The sequence below is a fragment of the Toxotes jaculatrix genome, chromosome 1 (genome assembly GCF_017976425.1).
Source record: "Toxotes jaculatrix isolate fToxJac2 chromosome 1, fToxJac2.pri, whole genome shotgun sequence".
NCBI lineage: Eukaryota > Metazoa > Chordata > Actinopteri > Toxotidae > Toxotes > Toxotes jaculatrix.
Window position 1 is genome coordinate 16,588,567 of NC_054394.1, and position 11,770 is coordinate 16,600,336.

The following is an 11,770-nucleotide window of genomic DNA, read 5'->3' on the forward strand; positions in this document are numbered from 1 at the left end:
GTATCTTAATGCACATATCAAAGAGCAGAAACCTGGAAATACAGCTGTGCACGTGCTTCACATTTCTCTGACACCATACAGGCCAATATATGCTCATATAAACAAACAAAATGATAAAGGCATGCATTCACAAGGGGGATGATGGGGGAAAATATAGGCTAAATATGTAAAAGGATCATTAATGAGAGGTGTTCAGGGAATAATATTCAAAATGAGGACATGCACACCTGAGGTGAAGAAAGAAATGCCTTTTTCTCTGTGTGATTATGTAATACAGGAGAAGAGGGGATTAACAACAAGTACACAAAGTATATTTAATAAATGAATAAGGAATTAAAAGAGGAAATTGCTCAGGCAAACAGTGACTTAATCTCTACACTGAACCACCAACCATACTGGTTAGGTGATCCACATGAAAACTAAGGAAGAAACTGAAGCTTTTAATGCATCTTCAGCAATATCATTATCATCACATAATCACAACATTATCTGAGATCTTGATTACATTTAATACCGCATCTGAAAACACACCCAGCAGAATCACTTTTTACGTACTGTAAACTGCGTGTGCTGTCTAATCGTTGTTCCATTTTTGTTGTGCGGTAGTTGAAGAGAGAATACACCTGAGGGTGTTTAATCTTTCTGGCTCCCGAGGAGAGGCTTTCATGTGGGTTTAATTAGCTTCTTTAACAACCAACACTGTGTAGGATTGGCTGCAAGCCAACCTTTAATCTTAGTCAACTCTAAAATGATTATTACCTCTTTTCACACTACACTTAACCCAGGCACAATTGCATTATTAAGCTGTTAACTCTTGGATAACTGTGATCTCAGTGGTGTGACAAGGTGCTAAATTAGCCCTGGGCCATCGGTCTATAAGTCACACTAGCACTGAGTTAGAAATATATATTGTGAAGAGTAGTGTTTCTGTTTTATCATCAGGTATAAAGAGCTTTGTGGTTTTAATGCTGATGGGTACAAAAGGATTCTGTGATTATTATTTTTTTTCCATATGTCAAACAAAAACTGCAATTTGAACTGCCAGCTGAATTTAACAGAAAGCCATATTGGCACAATAAAAACATGGCATGTTTGCATAAAGAGATAATAATATATTACAGGGGCGTTCCCTTCAAACGCAACTAAGAGCTCTGACTGTTTTGTATGGGTAAAGCCTTCTCTGTTGGCTGTCTTTGGTCAGTGTACGTCTTTGGCATAATATTTAATGCTTGGAACAAGCAAATGAGAGTAAAAACGGAAGTAGGCTTCTCTCATCAACTGTGGCTCTTACCAAAATTCATCAATAATAGAAGTGATCATTGCCAACGAAAGAGTGAAGGTTGTTGGAATGGCTGAAAAAAAAACCCTCAACATATCTGGGTATTACAAAAAGTGTCCATATATTCAGTGTAAATATATAATGTAAATGACATTATATGCTGTTGTACCAACAAGACATGCTGAAGTTGCCTGTAGTGTCACAGCAGCACACCACGGACCTGTTATGAGAGCTAGGCACAAGCTCCAAGATGATTCCCTGTTCATTCCGGTTAAAGCTGATCACATCCTGTACACCACTGATCTATTAAGAGAGCTTGCAGCCTTGGAGTACTTCAAAAATCTCCTGTGATCCAGAAAGGATTTCCCCCATAGGTATATACAACAAGACATAGTGTATGTGTAAAACTGTTGACAGGACACCGTGCATGGCAGACAGGGACAGCTATTATTCTTTGCTTATTATTAAGCAAAGAACAAATAATTGCTTGTTATTTTGTTACTTAAATGAGAACACAGAAAGGCTTTTTCCCCTCATTGTCATCTCAGTGCAAATGCACAGCATGAAAATCCACATTAATGGACAATGTGGAAGCCTGAACAGGAAAAGAAGAACAGTTTTAGGGTATGTGTAAAGCTGAGCCTGGCTGACTGCCCACAAACATGAATAACACAAGTGTTAGCATAATGGATAAAATGGTTTTTCTTTTAAAATAATTTTGTTTATTTTTGAATGTATGTGATAGTTTTGGTCCCAGTTTTAAAAAAAGAACACATCACATGAACTATAGTTAAGACTGCGGCCACTGAACTTGAAACACAGCCCAGTTCCTGGAGGCTTGTGAAACACACAGGAAATCAACATACATGTACAGACAATTCTCTATATATGTACAAGAACATTCATTCATTTTCTACTGCTTAATCCATCAGGGTCGAGGGGGAGTTTTAGCCTATCCCAGCTGACTATGAGAGGCTGGACTGGTCGCCAGTCAATCACAGGACTGACACACAAAGACAGACAACCACACACACTCACACTCAGTCACACCTATGAGCAATTTAGAGTAGTCAATTAACCTAACCCGTGCATGTTGTTGGGATTGTGGGAGGAAGCAGACACAGGAAGAACATCCACACAGAAGAGCCCAGACTGGGGTTCGAACCTGGAACCCTCGTGCTGTGAGGTGACAGTGCTAACCACTGCACCACCGTGCCGCCCTGTACAAGAATATACCTAACATAAATGTACACACCATTTATAACTTTCTCAATTGTGGACGAATGGTTAAATTTGTTTATGGCTTTGACTTCATTCGGTCTTTCCAGATAGGTGCATTCAGCTGTCAGCTATCAGAGGAATTAAAAACAGCAGAGAGGTGAAGGGGGTGGTGAGAGGGGGACAGTGGGGAGGGAAAGAGGTAGTGGAGCAGAACTCGACTTGATGCAGCCCAGCGGACTGACTCACCTAAACAGAAAGGGCTGAGAGGGAGAGCGGAAGCAAAGAGAGAGAAAATTAGCCTGCAGGCTCAGGAAATGGCTGGAATGAGTTTAAAAGTACAGGGAACAGAACAAATAAGGATAGAACATAACAGTGGAAATAACTTGGAAAAAATGAAATTAAAAAATGAACAAAAAAAAACCCTTGCGTGCAGGAGAAAAAACAAACTATAGCTGACACACAAGAGCCATAGCATGCTGAGGCATGATTTCAAAAGGATTTATTGGCAGGTTTGGAACTTAGCACACAAACAAATAACACTTAAAAACTATTCAGGTTGAAGATACTTACGAAAATAGAAAATTATTTCCGTAATCTGTTATTTCCTTCTACTTCATTTCATGTCACTACTTCTTGAAAGCCCTTCTTGTTCTTTTTTTAAAATTTCTTTTTCAGCTAACGGAAAATAATGAAGTTTTACTGTAATATAATTATGGGTTTATGTTGAATGGAGGACAGAGGCCTGAAGAAAGAGGTTTGTTTTAGCTGACGTACTCAAGCTGTGCTTAGCCAGCTGACAAATTGACCACATAGCAAAGCACATAGGCTGCGGGCTGTATACTGTTGATGAACTCTCACGAGGAGGCAGGCAGCCATGCTGAGGTTCAGCAGTTAGCTAGATAATGACTGAAAAATGGCTGGCACACAGGCTCTGCAACGGTTGTGAAAATTTTCATGCATGGAAACTAAAGTGTAGAAAAACAGGTTGCATTTTTGTTGTTTGATGGCTCTTGAGAAATCAGTGCTAGACTCTCAGCTTAGATCCTAACATCTTTGTTCTGACTCACAGTGAAGCCACTAACTGCTGCTGCATTCAGAAAAAGAGTCATTTAAAGCCAAGTCACAGATGAATTCTCATGAAGATTGAAATGCAAATCTTTTGGAGGGGGAACATGAAAATAAGATATCAAGAATGGAGAGCTTAGTATGAGCTTTTCACACCTGCACAATACAATTTTTTGACCAGGCCCGCAGTTGCAATTTCATACAACTTGCTCCAAGAAAATGTGCTTTCCTCCTGGTAACACAAAATAATGATCTTCTTACTGTAACATCTTTGTAATGTTGAGATGCTTAGTTCATCTTAGAACAATTGTGAAAACAATCTAAACTACAGCATTCTGGCCATAAAGTTCAGTGATTTGCAGCACATTTTGGTAACAGAACAGCATTTAAAATATGAAACCAAATGGAGCTGCACACACGTCACATAGTTTAGTTGTTTTCTTTTCTCCGTCTACCTGTCTCATCATCATTGTTAGCTTCTGGGCCTGCTGACCACCTGCTTGTTTTTAAATGTTACCTGCATCTTGCTTCTGTACTTTTTGTTTCAATTGTTCCATTTTCTTTATAATCGGTTCCAAATCCTTTCTTCATTTTATTCTATATGCAGTATGTAAAGAAAGCATAAAACATGTTGTCAGCTGACCAAACACAAAGCAACACTTTTTGATTTGTGATAGATGTGTGTTTCAGTACACATCTGCATGCAACCCTGTCCGCTAGGCTGATTCACAGCAGCAGATATACTTTGAAAGGAACAAGTTACAACAGCTGCTGTGCCCTAAAACGATGCTATGAGCATGATGAGAGCGAACCAAAGCAGTAAATCTTCATGTTAAACAATGAGCAGAAACTTGCTCTGAAGCTCTGTAAAATTAAGGGGAACTGTTGGTTCTCTGTCACACTGTGATCCATTGTCACCTTTTTGTTTGTTTTCACATTGTCTTTGACACAATATTAATATAAAAACAAAGGTTAGGGAAAGATCATGGTATATAAACATAACTTCTAAGAGATAGTGTAGATGTATGAGGAAACCATCAGTGTTTGATTCTCGTTTTAACTCAGTTTGGTCAGTTTATAAGACGACTTGGAGCCGGCACGTTGTACACACACCCTCCTCTCCTGATTAGCCACTCCAAGCGTTCACACCCAGACAGACGGAGTGGAGCATCAACATCCAATGAAAATCAGTGTTCAGCGAGGTATTACTGTATCTTGACATGATAATCTTCTTTTTAAATGCACCACTGCACTCTTTTCCCCCACCATGGAGCACTGCAGACAGCTCATACATTATCATTGAGTGCCTTGTCTCTTTCCTTCCCCTTCTTTCTCTGTGTGTCACATCCACTGACCCACCCCCCCTTACACACACGCACGCACACACACATACATACACACCGTCCTCCCCGCCACTCTCTCTAGCTGGAGTGTCTCAGTGTGAAAACCTCATTATGTTCTGCTACTGGACCTGCAAACTCAATTGGACAGAGAGCTAAAGTCCAGGTTTGAGCCAGTGTGTCTGTATTGTGTTTTTGTGTGAATGTGGATACATGTGCATTCGTGCCAGTATGTGTGTGTGCGGGTACCTGTATGTGTGATCAGAGATGAATAAATCAGGCAGAGCTCCATCAGTGTGACATTGCCCAGGTGGGGAAATTTTCCCCTTTTTTGAGCATTGGGTAACTGTGGCAGCAGCATGAATTGGCCAAGCTGATGATAAGGGGCCTGCGGCCAGCTACACATCTCACAAGGCATTAACTGGCACCTCATTCACTCTGCTTCACTGCCAGCCTTCAGCTATTGCACTTAACACACACTCTCGTTCAATAAAAGCCATTCTTTAAGACCAGTGTGTCTTTTTTCATCTGGTATGTGTAGATATATATTTCTAAGGGAATGACTCATTTTTATCTCAAAAGATGTAAAAGTTTCAGAAATTGGATTTAATGGAGAAGAATCTACAACCTTGGAGTCTCAAAAATGTAGGCCAGTGTATTGTGTTGTAAAACATGCTGAAATAGACAGTGTCTTCGTTGTTAGGTGGGTTGTTTTGATCGTCAACTTGAATGTGAGATTACAGTGGCCTCTGTCCAGTTTGATCTCAGCTTTGGATCAGGCTCTCTCTCCCTGGAGCATCTCTCGGACACAGAGCACACGTACTGACTGTAACCCATTTCCAAACTTGTGATGTATTGAACAAAGGAAACTGGCCCGACAAGGAGCAGTGCAGGTTCCTCAGAGGAAAATCCAACTTAAATTGGTCAGTCTATGATGAGTAATTAGAAGGAGGATTCAATTGTGCTCAGAGATAGTGAGAGTATAAAACTCAGTTAACTGCGCATTAGCTCCTCTTTCCTTGTCTCCTGCCATGAGACAGACAAAATGCGTGTGGCTGAACTGGGTACCATTCTCAAAACAGCCCCATTCATCATCCTCCACCGCTCTATCTTTCTGTGTCAGGGATAGCCTTGTTCACTCGGACTGCCCAGCTGTGACAAAAAAAAAAAAAAAAAACACCTCTTAACTAACCTGATGTTTCTGCCTCAGCCAGAGAGCCTGATAGAAAGCAGAGCAAAGAGAAACACATGAAAACACAAGAGAATGAAACACTAAAGAGGAAACATGGAAAGGAGTCTCATTGAAAACATTTGATGAAATGTTCAGAAGGTATTTGCACTCATGTACATTGGATTTGTTTTCATTTTCACTGACTGATTATCATCTTTCTAGACCCTAAAGAAATAAAGAGTTTTGTGCAACAGCAGCTGTGGGATGTTGAACAAGCTGTACGCACAGAATAATGATTCAGTTCTAAAAGCACACTTAATATCTGCAGAATATGGACGCATGTGACTGATTTTTATCTTATATCGCCTCCCGTACCAGTACATCAACCCCTGAATCTAAATGAAGCTGAATAATCTACAACATGTATTTTATAATGCAAAAATATAATGAAAAAGAAAATTATTCTGATGTCTACTGCATCAGGTCAGACCTGAAACTATCAGCCACTGTTGGCAGTAGACATTTAGCCAATTTCAGGGATGAATATTTAATATCAATTAAGTATCTAAGACTGCAGAAGATGTTAAATTTTAGTCAAACCAGGTAATACAAAGTAAGTAAGGAGGCTATATAGCTTTTGAAAAAAAGACACATCACAGTCTTATTAATGAAAAGTTTAATTCATGGGCAGTAAGGAGCACCCTTACTCAGACAAACACAACTTAGATAGTAACTGAGTTGGCTGCCTATGTATACAGCCAGCAAATATGGAGTATCGTTATTATTCATTTGGAGTTAGATTTCTGGCAACCTGGCAAATCCAAGTCTGACATTCACTCTCATTCATCTCTGTTTTTGGTCTCCATCAATTTCTAGTGTGCAGCAGGGTTATAGAACTTTTCGCCTGAAAGCAGTTGCCCCACCTGCTTCTGGAAAAAGTTGAAGAGAGCAGTGAGAACAAACCCAAACAGGAAAGTTGTGGGCAGGAAAACTAAAAAAAATGCACTGGGAAAAGCTTTAAGGCTGTGCAGAGCCGAGGGGAATTGCATAGTCAGGTGATAACTGTGTTGGTTCATCACCACAGCAACCCCTTTTCCCATGATTGATTGATCATATAAAACTGCAGCTGCTCTAACACTTTAACATAGTCTGAATCTGGAACCTGTTAACTTTGATTTTATCCTTTGAGACACTCAACAGAGCATAAACTGCAACTGATGTCGGCTCGATGCTCCACTCTACTTGTGCTGGAAAGAGAAGAGCTAATAGATGAATGAATGGCTATTTCAGAATTCAGTTTCTGTTGATTCTCTCTGGCCTACAACTGACACTGAACAAGATAATTAGTGAATATTATAATTATTTTGTCTTCTTTTTCTAAATCTGTGTGTTAGGGCAGATGAAGAGCAGTCAAGCCTTGTTTTCCACTTACTTCAAGTAGCAACATTATGAAAGCTAATGCTCTAATGATACATTTCTTCTCTTTGTTTTGAATGATTACCCATCAGGTTGTATTTCAGGTCAGAGACATTTTGGGATGATGTAGTGATTTTATGTATTGTGTAGCACTAATTGTGATTGGAAGTGTGTGTTCTTCCAAATTCATGTGAACTGAATGTTCAGTATAGTATTGTAAATAAAGGACTAAGTACAGAAAAGATGACCAGAGGGTATCTGAGGGCAGCAGGACTCTGACGGTTAGAGAAACAAGCTTGTAAGGTTAACACTGTGAAATCTAGATGAGGAAATTTGTGCCAAAAGTGATGGCCAGACTCACCCCTCTTCCAGCAGCTGCTGCTGAGGGTGAACAAGGTTGTTGTCCAGAGACAAACAGGAACAGCTGCTGGCTTTGGAAGTAGTTTTCCCAGTTAGAATACAACATAATATAATGATAATCTCATCACTCCATCACTGGTTTAGGTCACACTGTTGATGTAGTAAGGAAGAAAACACTGCAATGTAGCGGCAGCATTGATTCAAAAATGTATCAAAGGTGAATTATTCACAGTTAATTGTTAAATTTAACCAACAACATTCTACAAAGCAGATTCACAACAATGAAGATGATGACCCAAAGCAACAACAAAACACAACAAGGTGTTGCCAATATTCAAGAATTCACCCACTATTCCACTCTGTGTGAAAACCAAAGAATTCCTATTACTGAAACTCTGAAAAGTGTCATACATGCATTGTTTGCATCCTGCCTGGACCGGTTCATTGGTAAGATTTCTCACTGACATTTGCAGAAAGTCTTTCAGACATCTTCAGCTTCTGTTTAGAGCAAAGCAACTACCTTTTTGCAGCAGTAGAAGGAGAGGGAAAGATGGAAAGATAACAAAGCATGAAAAGCATATATGATTAAAATTGAATTGAATTGAATTGAATTGAATTGAATTGAATTGAACTGAAAAGATCTATCAACAAAAAAACAGCTATCATTGAAATGATAAAATATGAAAATTAGAACTGATTTTAAGAACTCATGACTGTGCTCAGGATTGTATGTATTGTCATAATAGCTCTTGGCCAGACTACGATAATGTTCAGTCAAGTGTCCGAAATACTGAAAACAGCCATATGTGTAACACTGTCACTTGGAATGAGATTACAAGATTGTTTACATCTGTTTACACCACCTCGGCCAGCAGACTGGCTCAGTGTCCAGTACTAGAGGACCGTGGGTGGCTGTCAGTAACTGAACGCATGTAAAACAGACAGGATTATAAAAAAAAGAGCAGACATGGTCAGCAGGCTTTCCTTGGATGAACAGTGATTTGTATAAATGATGCAAAATAACAAAAACTCTTAGTGTATTTAAAGGAGTCTCTAACCTGGCACTGATCTGTGGTCTATAATCTTATTTTTGTCAAGTAAATTTGTTTGAAAATATAAAGTAATTCCACATGAATACACATTTTCTTATTATATTGTTATCCTCTCAGCTGCAACCATGGATTTTACAGAGGAAAGTAAAAATCAATGTGCTGCTTTTAGCAAAGAGAGAGGGAGAAGCAGAATACACTGCGTCTCTTTGCCTGACAACGCACCTTTTCATGACAATCAAAGTGTCTCATTACACGTCTTCTGGTTCCTGTCAGACTGTGTAAGACAGACTAAGGCTAATGCTGCTGACATGTTACTGGGAAGAAACCAAACTAGTAATGATTCATTCCAGTGACTGGACAACATGTAGTCCTCCAGCAAATCTCTGAGTCACAAATTTTCTTTTGTGTGTGTCTGGGTTTTATGTGTGTGTGGTATTGTTGTGCAAACCAGTATTATGGTGTGTCTTTTATATTCAAATTAAAATCTTAAACAGAACTAAACAAAACTTGCTACTGAGGCTGTGGTGAATCTGTATGTTAGTGTGATATTGTTGTCTTGTAACCATACTTGTAACCATACCAATGTTTTGCTTGCAAAGATGTTATAAGCCAAATTTTTGTATAAATTATATTTTGATTCTGTTTCACTGCTCTCATTAGCTTTGTTTCCATTTGCAGCAGGCAGCTGTTTTCAGTGAATAAGTGCTAAATGCCTATTGTTCACTATCTGCCCAGCACCGGTGAGAGGTGTTCAGTAAATATGTGTGTCATTGTTCTGGATTCTGTTCTGCTGTTATTTGCTTGTAGCCATATATACACTAACTTTTTCTTCTTATTAAGCGAAGAAGACACAGACTCACTCAATTCAGTTGTCCTTGCATGCAGTGAACAACCTATCAACAGGTGGGCTGGACCTTAAATGGCCTCCCTTAAATGTGACTCAGGTAATAGGCATCCGATCAGTTTCCATGTGTCTTCTTGACTTGTTAAGAGGAAAAAAGTTTGTATCAGTGTTGGCTGTGTTAGGTCAGAAAAGCAGTAAAGAGAGGCTGCTCTTAAAAAAAAAAAAAAAAAAAAAAAAAAAAAAAAATAATTGTCACTCATTGCTGCAGGCATTCTGCTTTTTTGTCAGGCCTAACAGCCTCCATGACAATACTGAAGAGTCATTCACCGCTTCTTGGTTATTATCATTTAACCGCTCATCCACTGACCAAGAGCTCTGTGTCTCTCTTTTCTTTCTCTCTCATAGAGAGTCATTGTAGCAGATTATCCTCACCCAACGCATCAGTCCTCTTCATCCATTGCACTGCTTCTTCTCCATTCAGCAAATGATACACTTCCCCAACTCTGTCAGGCGCCATCACTCTTTGAAGTTAATGAGTCAAAACTATCAGTCGTTTCGCTTTTAATTAGAAAACGGACGGAATGATTTTCAATTTAGACATTCTTAATTGAAACTGTCATTTTCAATTAAGATATGACATCCTTGAGAAGCCCTCTCCTCTCTCAGCTCTTTATTTATTCATTTATCAGACGCCTTCTCAAGATGTTCCACTCGTTTGCCTCCTGTTCTACTCTCTCTTCTTTCTCTTCTCTTGCTAGTAGGGACCCTTCTCATCAGTAGATGATGACCAAGGTCCCTCTGTTGTCAAGCACTACTGCTTCCTCTTCAGATAGTATCGTTTTAGTCACCATTATACTCATATTTTTCTCCTGTTTCTTTTCTTAGTTCCTTCTTCAGTCCCTCTCACACGACCTGCTCATCACTTTACTGTCTTCTCCCCCATACTGCATCTTATTCTTCTCCCAGCATCAGTTTCTGTCTCCTCTTAGATAAACAGTTCCATTAAAAGGTACAAAGAGACGTGTATTTAACTCTCATAGTGTGGTAAATTGAGTTGATTTTACTGGCATTACAACCAAATATGTTGGGAAAATTTGTGTGGCTTGCAGACAGGACACCATTCAAAATAAGACAAAATATGCCTCTTGTGAATGCTGAAGAAAACAACAGTGCAAATCAATTAAAATTAGACTGTAGTGTCAAATTTAATTCAGCTGTGTAAATTGTTTGATGTGTAACATTCAGAAGCTGTATTTTAGAGAAGCCTCCTGAGCTTTGGGGAACGGGACGCTCTAAAATCTATACTTTTTGAACCCAAGTTGTCTAAATCCTTTCCCAGAAGCTATTTCCCCAAACAGGGAGATTTGAGGTGAAAGTTTTCTCTTATAGAAAAAATGAGTTTCATAGATTGAGGAAAAGGATGACGGCTGGGAATAACCAGTGATTTGGGATGCATTCTTATTTCCTCTAACACATTCTTTTCTGTAGAGAACACTGCCAAGCCAAACTCTGATGGGACATGTTAGCACCCTTGCCATAATGTGTATTAACTAATGAATAACTTCATGCTTTTGGTAAAAAAAAAGCAGATTTTATTGAGCTAACATAAAACATATACATGATTTTTCATGAGGTATCTTTGTGATTCAGATTTAGGCAGCAGATTGTGAACACACAGTGCTCACCAGAGAAATCATCAAGGCAGGGCATTAGTGCTGTTGATCTTTCTTGACAAATGCATGCCTGCAAAATAAAAAGCATATCCAAGATGGCTGGATTTCAAGGCACCCTGTCAACTTGTTTTATAAGGCTTGAAATGTGACATGTCTCTGTGGATACTGGTAGTAAATGTCCTGTTCATTTTATATTCCTTTTCTTTTCTCATTTTCTTCAGAAATGTCTGATATAGAATTTTAAGCATCGTACTGTGAAACACTGAAACTTTCATCTTGTTCAGCTGTAAGATATGACCTTCTAATAACAGTTTAGGAGCACCAAAATATTAGAACATTTAAAAACAAC